The sequence below is a fragment of the Phalaenopsis equestris genome, unplaced genomic scaffold, assembly GCF_001263595.1.
Source record: "Phalaenopsis equestris unplaced genomic scaffold, ASM126359v1 Scaffold000055, whole genome shotgun sequence".
NCBI lineage: Eukaryota > Viridiplantae > Streptophyta > Magnoliopsida > Asparagales > Orchidaceae > Phalaenopsis > Phalaenopsis equestris.
In genome coordinates, this window is record NW_018164497.1 from 250,802 (window position 1) to 263,140 (window position 12,339).

General features: G+C 32.6%; 1 protein-coding gene across 1 annotated transcript in view; it reads right to left on the reverse strand.

Moving 5' to 3' along the window:
* The window catches only part of LOC110019446 (outer envelope protein 61), a 33,355-nt gene that overhangs the window by 11,862 nt on the left and 9,154 nt on the right, over positions 1–12,339 (reverse strand). The window lies entirely within an intron of this gene.

Here is a 12,339-nt window from a genome sequence, read left to right on the forward strand (position 1 = left end):
GTGTTTTTCTTTTTTTTTTTAGTATATGCAAAATTTAACATGTTTCTATCATTGAAAAAATACATTTGAAGATAAAATTAAACCCCACAAGAAAAGTCATAAAGATCATTTAATAATGCTTATAATACTGCTTACATGTTTTGATATTTAAAGTTAGAAATTCAATATTAGAAATTTAAATTTAAATAAATAATAAGGAAAGCAGACATATCTGATGATCAATATTAGCACTAACAAGGGTCAGCTTCATGAAGCATTCTCCCAATTCAATTTTGTTGAATACACAAATACTGTAGTTAAAATGGAAGAATCTTGCTAAATTTAAGCCAGAATGTTCAAGTACGGTACACATACTAGACCTATGACAGAAACATGTATTAAAAATAAAGCAATTGTTGGATCAAGAACTTCCTACTTCATTCTTATTTTTGTCATGCATAAGTTAGCTATCAATGACTTTTTTGTTGCCTAACCTTCAGATCCATAAACAAAAGCTAAGCTAATTGCAATTTAATAAATCTTACTTTTTTTTATGTCTCTATAAATTTCCCTTATTACATACCAGTCTTGAGCCACATCTCTATTTTAACTTCCTAACATCTGATTATTATAATATGCTAAAATATGAAATATTATTTCTTATCTTTCCTCTAGTGGCATTGCATGGCAATTAAAATAAGAGGAATTAACATTATTCCTCTTTTTTGCTTCCGTATTCCATAAGCACATGCCTTTGCTAGTTCATCATCATCATCATTTAACTTTATCCTAATAAATTAGGGTTGGTTATAAGAATCTCCATTCTCCATTTATTCATTTTAAGTAATGCATTGGGCACTAAATCTGCTCAATACAAAGCTTTTTTTTAAAATTGATGTTCATGTTACTTTCAACCTAAATTTTCTCTTAAATTCTCATACATAAATCTAATTGCTCATTTTAGGGGTGCATTTACTATCCTTAATGATTTGCCAAAAAACTCTAAAATATATTTCAGTCTTATTTTCAGCAAATGCTATCGCCCCTAGTGGTAATAGAAAACAACATAATCTAACCTGACACAAAAAATATGTGTTCAGTTAACCTGATCATTATTTAAGTTAGGTATGGATCAAAATTATACTCATTATTTGAAGTGAGTTTGATTTAAGCTGAATAATTCCAATTGAACCAATTACTACTTGAGTTCATTCTAGTTAGATGGGTCAAATGAGTTATGTGTCGTGGAACCAAAAAATTACATGATCCATATCATAAAGAAGTTTATAAAAGTTCAAATCAAGTCCGATTTGGCACATATATTTTGGCCCATATAATAAATCAATAAAGTTTAGGTTAAGAATATTTGAGTCAGCTCAACTTTAGTTCAGAGTCAAACCCAACTTGTTAACATAAACTAATAACCCTAATTTTCAAATGTACTCTAATATGATCATTTTTTAATCAATCATTTCTAATTTTATCACATAACTATTTTAAAATTCCTACTGTAATCATGTATAATTTAGCTATCAATAACTCAATTATTGACCATAAAAAATAGCCTAATTACAATTTTATAAATCTTACCTTTCAATCTCAAAAATATTTTACCATTGCAAAGAATTTATAAGCCACATTTTAATCTAATCACCTATCCTTAGGTTTAATATAATTTGTCAAAAGAGAAAACAATATTCTCTCTCTTTTCCTTAGTGGAATTGCCAGATTATTCACAAAACAAGAATTTATCAACTTTATGCCATTTTACTTTCTCATTCTACAAGTGCATGAACTCATTTGCACTGCATACAAGTGCTTCACCATCATCACTAAGTATTAACTTCACTATTTGGCATTAACTTAATAAATCTTCATTCTATATTTGTCCCCACCAATGTTATATGAAGTGCTAAATCAATATAAATCTTTTTGAACGAGCGTTCAATTTGCTACCTTCATTCAGTCATTTTTTCTTCCTAATTTTAATATAATTTTTATTTTTCTTGATATGGGTTCAATTTCTAGCCTTCTTTGGATGTCCAAATAAATGGTTTATTTTTTACCAGCTTATTTTTAATAAAAGCTATTCCTGTCTTACTCTTAATATAATCATTTTCAATCTATCATTCCCCATTGTGCTATACATTCCTCTCAATACTCTGAATATTCTATTTTACCAAACTTAAATTGGCAATTGATAGCTTCCTTAAAGCCAAATTTTTAACATAAAATACAGCCAACCTAATTCCAACTTTATAATTTTTCACTTTAGGTGTCAATGATATTATCTTACAATATAGTAATCGTAAGCCATCTCTCTATTTTAGGCATCTAAATTTTAGGTTTCTTATTATATGCAAAAAAAAAATATTACTCATTATCTTGTCTTTAGCAAAATTGCATAGATAATAAACCTAGAATGCATCAATTTTATTTCACTTTTTGCCACCTAATTCTAGAAGGCCATGCTCTCTTTTGAACGCATGCCTTTGCTTTGCTTCATCATCATTTATCCTTATCCTAATTATTTGGGCTCAATTTTATGAATTTTTAGCCTCCCTTTGCTCCAACTAGGTGTTGTATGGGATGATAAATCTATTGTAAGCAAATCTTTTCCTATATATAATGTCCTTGAGTTACCTTCAATCTGCCCATTTTCTTCCTAATGCAAAAAAGTTTAGGGCTTAGATTTCCTGGTGCAAGTAGGATGATGTCATAGATATAAATCACACAAAGGAAATTGGGATTCATGGATCCAAGACCAATGAATGCACAATTACTGCTTTCTTTAGGTGTAAACCCAAAAGTACTAGAAATTGTTTAACACCAAATGATGATGCAATGATCAACTAAGATCAAATAAATAAATGAAAACTTTATATCAAGTAAATTATTGAGCAATTGAAAAGTTTTCCATCATAATTGAAACTCAATTGTATCAAATTTGAAGAAACTAAGACTTGTAGCAAGGTAATAGGAAGATATTTCGAAAAATTTTAAGAAAAATAATTTCATCAAAGTGAGGAAAATCTAGTCCTCATGTTGATATAAGGAGATAACGTCTCACAAATTATTGTAGTCGCATTAATATCACACATGATGAATCACACATCTAACATGCATACAAAATTGAAAGTGGAAACAAACATTTTATTGATTGAAAGGTATCTGCTACATGCATTAGACTATTTATTTATCAAAATTTCATATGGAATATGAAAAACAAAACTTGCATAGATAGTGGAAACAATCCCAAACATATAAGCTCAACAGAGAAGCAACGACAAAACAACTAAGAAAGCTTCATGCAGATCCGCATAAAGAGCTGCCAAGAAAATTGCAAGCAAGTCTTCAGGACCCACATGCAAGGAAATACACACAAAGCTGTAGAGCCCACATACAAGGGTTCATATGTGCAAGAAAAGAGCATAAGAGCTGCACGTAGCTCAAGAATTGCAAGCGCATAAGAACTGAATGTAATTCAGGAATTGTGTGACACAAGAACTAGCTGGGCAAACAAGTCAAAGGCAACACAACATCGCACATGGGATGAACTAAAACGAATAGCACCCGCATAAGTCAGCTACTACAGCCCCCTTGTTAAACTACCTAGTTTAACAAAAATGATTTATTTCAACAGATTGAGCTTTTAAGATCAATCAGAAAAATCAAATATAAATTTGTGCTTCATTTAATGCAATACAAGAATCATCACAAATTGGTACATTACACTAGTAGATAAGATATCTATTTTAAGTAATCACAAATAGTAGACATAATCGCATCATCCAAAGTACCTTCAAGAAAATATTTCTAGGGTTGTCTAAAATAATGTTGAATGCAGATTCATAAGTAAAAAAAAAAGAAGGAAAAAAAAGTAGCAGATTCATGAAATAAGACCACACCAGACGCATTGAAAATAAGATTGTTGATATGCACACGGTCTTGCAAACAATGGGTCAGTTGTTACAATTGAGAGGATAACATATTCCCCTTAATTATCTATTGTTGTGATTTATTTCTTTCCTTTTATTGATGATTTGAATCTCCTTCTAATTGTAAGAGAGTTAGAATAAGATGTATATATATTAGTTATTTGCTTAGTGAGAAAATAATTTTATTCTCCAAAAATCTACATTGTATCGAGGCTTATAAAGAAACCCTAGCTCTTCTTCCTCCGTCGGAGCCTCTCCATGCAGCCACCAGTCCCTAAAAGCCCTTCACTGAATCATATCCTTCCCTACAGGCAAGGATCGTCCCCTTTGCATGGATCGTCCACTCATTCTGTCTCCTTCACGTGGATCATCTGCTCGTTCAAGCACTTGCTTTATTGTCTACCAGCTTGTTTAGTTTGCAGATCGTATCCTTTGCGCTCCAGATCAATCCTTCCTGCAGGGTGCAAGTCCTCAACCCATCTGCTGCCTTTTGCCTGTGTTCCAACGAAAAGAAGGTGCAGCTACTTATAGACACACCTTCCATCTTCCGTCCAAGCTCCTTTGTGATTTGAATTATTGCTAGGGTGATTCATTACATCTGCGGCTTCCACTCCTCTTTTTAGCAGGATAGATTATCTTGTGTCAACTACAGATAGTTTCTCTCTCATAAAAGGCCTATGTCAGCAACAGAATTTCTTTCTCAATCAAAATTTCTGTAGGCAATAAATAGTTTTTCTCTGTAGTGAAAATCTTGTGTCGACGACAAACACTTTCTTTCTCTAGTGTCCGACGAAGCTCCTCCCGAATCCTCATCATGGCGAATAAATACGGCATGAAAGTTGATTCTTCTTCTTCAAAAGTTACTCCTAAATATGAATCTAAGATGTTGGGTAATACAACACCTGAAATCTCTTCATGCACGACAATCACAAGTTGCATGAAAACAATCTTCTCCAGCAGTCTCAATCAGTCTTCATTTACAACTGTGGTAAGAGAAAAGATCATCTCACTGAAGAAAATCCTGCATCATAAATCACCGATTTTGAAGATTGGGAATGGAAGATTGAGGATCACATGGTCATGTCATGACTTGTCAACTCCATGATCACGAAAATTGGAGAAATTTCCATATGTATAAAATTACAAAAGAAAATTGGGATGGAACAAGAGAAACTTATTCAAGTGTTGACAACAACTCCGAGTTATTTGGCATTGAAACTAAATTACATGGCCTACGGTAGGGTCAGTTGAATGTTACTCAATACCTCAACACTCTCTCCACATATTAGCACCAACCAGATATATATAAAACATGCACATGAAGGTGCTCACAAGACTTTGCTATATACAAAATCATTGTTGAACACAAAAGAACCTTCAAGTTCTATTGTTGAACAAAAGAAAACCTTCAAGTTCCTTCTAGGACTCAACAAGGAATTAGATGAAGTTAGAGGAAGAATCATGGGATCAAAACATCTTCTCTCAAATAGTAAAGTCTTTGTTGAAGTAAAAAGGAAAGAGAGTAGAAAGAAACTCATGACGACAGGTAATTCCACTACATCAAATATTGACAACTTAACTTTATACACCAACAAATCATCTCATGATAACATATCAAGGAGGAACAAACAGTGGTGTGAACATTACAAGAAGCTTGGTCATTTAAAGAATCATCGAAAAATTTATAAAAAGTCTGCATACTGAAAGCTGAATAAAATCAAAGATGATAGGGAAAATCAAGCAAACACGGCATCAAAGAAAAATAAGCTTCATGAACATAGTCCATTCAATAAGGAACTTGAAGCTCTTCAAAGGCTTCCAAGATAATTATTCTGAGCTTTCTACCAACCTTCTAGCACATCACAGTTGTCTTCAATCTGCTCTTGTTGCTCTCAACAGAAGGAATTAGCATTGGAAAGTGGACTCCAGAGCATCAGATCACATGATAGGTGTTATCAATACTTTCCAATCCTTTAATTTTTGCACACAAAATGTTGTAGTTAGAATCACATAAGACTCCCTTTTGTCTATGGAAGGAAGAGGAAGTGTGAAATTTACAAAAGACCTTATACTTCAATCAATTCTTTATGTCCTAAACTTAACTACAAATTACTGTTTATTAGTAAACTTACTCGTGACAAGAATGATAATATTTAAATTTTGCCCTAATTTGTGTGAATTTCAAGTGATAGATTTGAAGTAGTAATTGACGATACTAACATGTATCATGAACTTTATCACTCACTAGATCTTCCACTTCAAACTGCCCCATCATTCACAATCATTTAAGTCAAGCCTTCTATCTCAGTCTGTTTCTCGTGAGAGTCAAGTTATGTTATGACATTTTTACATTGGGCACCTTACCTTCTATTATATTGAAAATAGCTCTCCCCGTTTGTTTATCAATACAAAGTCTAGTTCCCATCAGTATGAAACTTATCAACCTGCTAAACACACTCAACAAGGAGAGCCAAACTTGAAATTTAAACCAAAATATTCCTTCTCCATAGTTCATAGTGATATATGGGACTCCTTAAAAATAAAAAGTACAAAATGAGGCTAGGTGATTTATCAGCTTCATTGATGATCACACCAGAATCACTTGTATATTTCTCATGAAAGAAAAATCTAAAACTGTCAGTATATTTGAAATCTTGCACAATATGATCCTCACTCAATTTCAGAGTAAAATTCAAATTCTCAAAATTGATAATGGTATCATTCATATAAACTCATGTGTTAACAAACCCCAACAAAATGATGTTGTTGACAGAAAGAAAACACAACCTCTCGAAGTGGCCCATTCAATTCTATTCACTAACAATGTACTCAAACATTTCTAAGAGTTGCAATTCTCACTTCCACTTATCTCATAAATAGAATACCAAGCAAAGTGTTGAACTTTAACAAACCTCTCAACACCCTCATTAAATCCTACGCCCATATTTAGTCTTTCCCGTCTAACCTACCACAATTTTTTAATTTTTTGCATTGTCTTTGTTCATCTATGTCACCACATCAAACCAAAATTGATCCCATGTAAACCAAATGTATCTTTGTGGGCTATTCTTAAAACAAAAGGGGGATATATGCTAATATAAAAAAACACAAAAATTTTACAATTACATGTATGTCAAATTCTTTGAAAACCAACCATATTACCCTAAATCTAATATTTAAGGGAGAGTTGGAGAGAATATCATTTTTGAGGAACCATTTAGGAAGCTCAAGCTTGCCTCCTTTATACCTGATGAACTCACACTTGTTTCTACTATCACAAATTAACTTAAAAATTAACCACTAAATCCTCCCACAACTCTCACCAAAAACCAAAAACTCCATGCATACACCATATAAAAAAAGTTTAAAAAAAAAAACTAGTAATCATGTGAAGGATAATATGTAAAATTAGAAATGTAAATCACCAGAACTAACTCCATGCACCTCAAGTTTCACAGAGGTTGTGTTAACACATTATGAGCACCAGGAGAAAGAAGGTGAATAAGAATGCACAAAACTCCCGATAGGAATTTGAAACCTATGATAAATTATCTCTTAATACCGATGGTGAAAGTCAATACAATTAACGTATAATTGTCATTGGTTGTCAATAAGAACTAGTCTTTACATAGCTAGACATTAAAAATACAATTCTAAATGAGAATCTTGAGAAAGAAGTGTATATGAAAATATCTCCATGATTAAAGAATAACACATCATCAGCTGGTGTGAAAGCTAAAGAAATCATTGTATTGGTTGAAACAATCTCCCAGGGCATAGTTTGAAAGGTTCACCAAGACTATTCTTGCAAATGTATACTATCAGTGTCAGACCAATCACACTTTGTTTTGTCTAGGGCTCGTTACCCTTTTATGCTTCAGAAAGAATTTGCTTGGGTTCCATACCTACGTGTGTTGATTTTTGTTTTGCATCCGCTTAGTTTTGACTCTTTTTCTAGGTTTGTTGGCAGTGTTTTGCTTTTAGCCTAGATTCTTTTGTTAGGCTTTTTAAGGACTCATTTTTCTACCCCAATGAAAGAATGCAAATTGAAATTTTTCAAAATCAAAACTCAATAAAAAAAAAAACAAAATAACGCATTGCATTCACTCTTTAGAAACATCATTGCATAAAAAGAACAAAAATGGAGGAAAAGAAAAAGAACTAGTAACCCTTCAATTTAGAAATAGACATGAAAAGATCACCACTACAATAGTTACTTGTTGTCCCGAAAGTAGCAAGTTGGGAATTGGAGCAGGTCTACAAGGCAAATAGTAGAAGGCGATGTTATGGGAGGTGGCAGCAAGGAAGGTACGGTAGGAAGCGATGCGGGAAGGGGAATGAAAAAGGAAGGATAATCAACATATAAGGAGCGAGATATAGTTAAAGCACCACTCAAATCCTTAGATGCAACTCTAGATAGGAAAATAGAGACGTTGATGGCTGTGCCAAAATAAACACAAAAAAAAAAATTAAACCTTAAACCATCAAGAATATATATATATATATATATATATAAGGAAGTAGGCCCACACTTACAATGAGGTGGCACTCCCTAGGTAAAGGGCCGATCAACCCTCCCAATGCTTGGAATAATTCAATCCAGGTATAGGTCCGAGACACTGTTGTTGCCGTGTCAATTGACGCCCCACATCAATGTCTATTGTGGCATATCCCATCATCAATACAAAGCTAAATAAAGCCATCCAATGTTGCTTCTCAATAATAGATAAAAACAAAGTGATCATAATTAAATTAGATTTCAAATCCACAAAATATTAAAATATATGCTTCAATATCGTACATGATTGACAAACTAAATATATCAAAACAAACTCCTCACCAATCTACCGAATATCCAAGACCGTGGTTCAATCCAAACTATCTCCTAGTTCATTAGAAAGCTCTAAGAACTGAGAATGAACAAGCTAAAGTATATAATGCTCTGGTCAATCTATGAGAAGAAGAGAAATGACCAAGCAGTCACAATTCAATAGCTACCTGGATACAAATGTTGCTCCACTTTACAAAATCAAAGCATCATGATAATAGTTGTGATGACATCAAATCTCAATGGGAGGAAATCATTATCAGTTGATATAATCAACTCTGAAGAATCCTATTTTGAACCATGCCCCCACAATATTGCTAATAGTACCTACCTCCTAATGCCTCTGACCTTTGGTAACCTCAATATAAATTTTTTAGGCAAGAAAGGTCCCCTATAAGAAAAAATAAAATAAAACAAAAAAAACTTCAAAATAAAAAAAAATTAAATAAAAACAATATGCTAAAATATAAAAAATATAATAATATTAATTGTAATGTGCTTAGAGCAAACTCCACCCTCTAGACTTAAACTAAGGATGCCAAACTCAAATTTGACCAAATTTCATAAAGGAGACGATGTCTTATTAAATAATGTCAAAATATAACCAGCTTATACTTTTACATGTAAGGGTCTAACTGAATGTTTAGCTTAATTGTAATAGTATAATGGTTATGATCAATGCTTGTATGTTTTTCAATGGTATGTATTTGAGTTTCTAGATATGTTTGATGCAACTAATAAGTACAAAACCTTTTGTCAATCTGAGTCAATTTGAAATTGGCCACTCTGTTAGTTTCACTATGGTTTAAGTACTCTTGAACAAAGGAACTTATACTTGCCGATAGGTGTCTTCAGGTTAGGTTGGGTTCACCACCCTATTGAAAAATCAAGATCCATAGCCTGCTTGAGATGATGAAACTATAGAATTTTGATCTGTCGAATCATCAATCCCCTCACCAAACCCTAGATCATAAAAAATAGATCATTCTCTTGAACCAAAGGAGTTGTTACAATGTTGGATATAAAAGAACATGTACTACTAACTTTAATTGAGAGTGTTCTACCTCACTGTGGGGTAATTAATATTTGGTACATGCGACTTTAGCAAATTTTCAAAATAGGAAAATGAAATCCTTGCAAGAGGGTAGATCTCTAAGTAGTGATTTATCAATGTTTTAAAATGGCTCCTTATTAAAATTATTTTGATCACCTGTAGCACATGGGGCAAAGCTTTTAATAATTCACATAAGTCTAGAGCTAATCATGTGTAGCTACAAAATAAGTAAACCATGCATAATATTAAAACATATTAAAATCTTTTTGTTTGCGACACTTGAATTGATCATGCAATCATCCCTATATTCCTCCTAAAGTTTACATTTCATGCTAGCACATGTTAATTTTGTTCACTCAAAATACTTTGCCAAAACAATTGAGCGCGACCACTAATTTCGTTTCAACAACTTTAACTTTTTGAACGCATGTAAATAATGAAGTCAATGCATTTTTCAAAATTATTGATTCATGCTATAATGCGTGGAAAGACAAGAGAAAAAGCCCACGAAAAACTTGAATTATGAAGGTCTAAATTAGAGTCTAAAGGCCTTCATTTGAGTAGAACTAAAACTGAATACATGGAATGTAATTTTAGTAGTAGTAGCTCTAGTGACAGAAGAAGTGTGACTTTGGGTGATCAAATTATTAAAAGGAGTGAACGATTTAGATATCTTGGGTCTGTTGTTCAAAGCAATGGTGATATAGATGGGGATGTTAATAGTAGAATTCAAGTTGGTTGGATGAAGTGGAGGAATGCTTCGGGCTTCTGTGTGATAGAAAAGTATTGCTTAAACTGAAAGAAAAATTTTATAAGACGGTGGTAAGACCTGCAATGTTCTATGGCGATGAATGTTGGCCTTTAAAAGAGAAGCATAATAAAAAGTTAAGGGTTGCCGAATTAGGTGGATGAGTGGATTTACACTTAGAGACAAAATGTGAAATGAATATATTCGTGATTGGGTTGGTGTAGCTCCTGTGACGGACAAAATTAGAGAAAGTCATCTTAGATGGTTTGGTCACATGAAGTGTCGACCATCTAATGATCCGATTAGGAGAGTAGATGTTTTAGATTCGACTTATGTTAAGAAAAACAGAGGTAGACCTAGGAAGACTTGGGTTTATTATATAAAAAATGATCTTAATTTATTAGAAATAAATGAAAATATGACACAATGGAGAAAAAGGATTCATGTAGCCGACCCCACGAGTGGGATTAAGGCTTTGTTGAATTAAGGTTTTGTTGTTGTTGTATTGATTCATGCTATAAAGTCCCCAATATTATGCCTCTCATCTAATTTGGGCATGTCACTTTACGCATCATAATAGTTTTTAAATTATTGGCAATAACCATAAACTATCCTATTTAATTTACATTGCATCAATAATCAAATCATTTAATTTATCCATTTCAATATTCTAGTTTTAGTTAATATGGTGATGCAACGAACTTCGATACTATTTTAAAGAAAGATGATTAAGGGCTTAGGTTTTCTAATCCAATTTGATGATGCAACACATCTGGATGACACAAAAAATGAAGGTTCATATATCCAAAACACTAAAGACATAATAATTCACTTTCTTTGGCTGAAAACAAGAAAATAACAAATTGTATAACAATGATAATAAAATGATAGAATTAAATTTAAAGTAGTCAAAAAGAAGAAATGTGAACCAAACAAAATCAACCAACAATTGCAATGTTTCCACAACATTTGAAATCTTAGTTGTACCATATTTGAATTAAATAAAAAACTATGGCAAGTCAATAACAATATGTTTAGAAGAAATTGGACCAAAAAAAAAAACTCAACAGAGCAAAGAAAGCAACTCCTCGCATATGATACAAGGAGACATTTTCCCTGAAATTATGCTACATATGACCACGCTTGAAGAAATCACACATCAAACATGCACACAAGAATGAAATTGGAATTTTTTTTATCACTAGTTATCTATTACATGGCCCTAACCATCTATTTATAAATTTTCATATAAAATAATACAACATCAATAGCAAGCCTTTATCCCACTAAGTGGAATCGGCTACATGCATCCTTTTTCTCCAATGTGTCCTATTGAGTGTCATACTTTCATTTAATTCTAAAAAATTATGATCATTTTTTATACGATATGGTCAAGTCTTTTTAGTTCTAAATCTACATTCCTTAACACTAATCAAATCTAAAACATCTACGATCCTAATTGGGTCATTAGAAGGTCGACATTAATGTGACCAAACCATCTAAGGTGACTGTCGAATCTTGTGTGCCACTGGAGTTACTCTAACCCTTTCACGGTTATATTTGTTTTGCATTTTATCTCTATAATCCACTCATCCACCTAAGTATTCTCATCTCAACAACACTTACCTAAATTTTATGCTTGTCCTCTTACAGGCTAACATTCTACACCATAAAGCATTACATGTCTCACCACCATCTAATAAAATTTTTCCTTGAAATCTAAGCTGAACATTTCTATGACACAATAGGCCCAGTGCATTCCTCCACTTCAACCAACCAACTTGAATTCTAC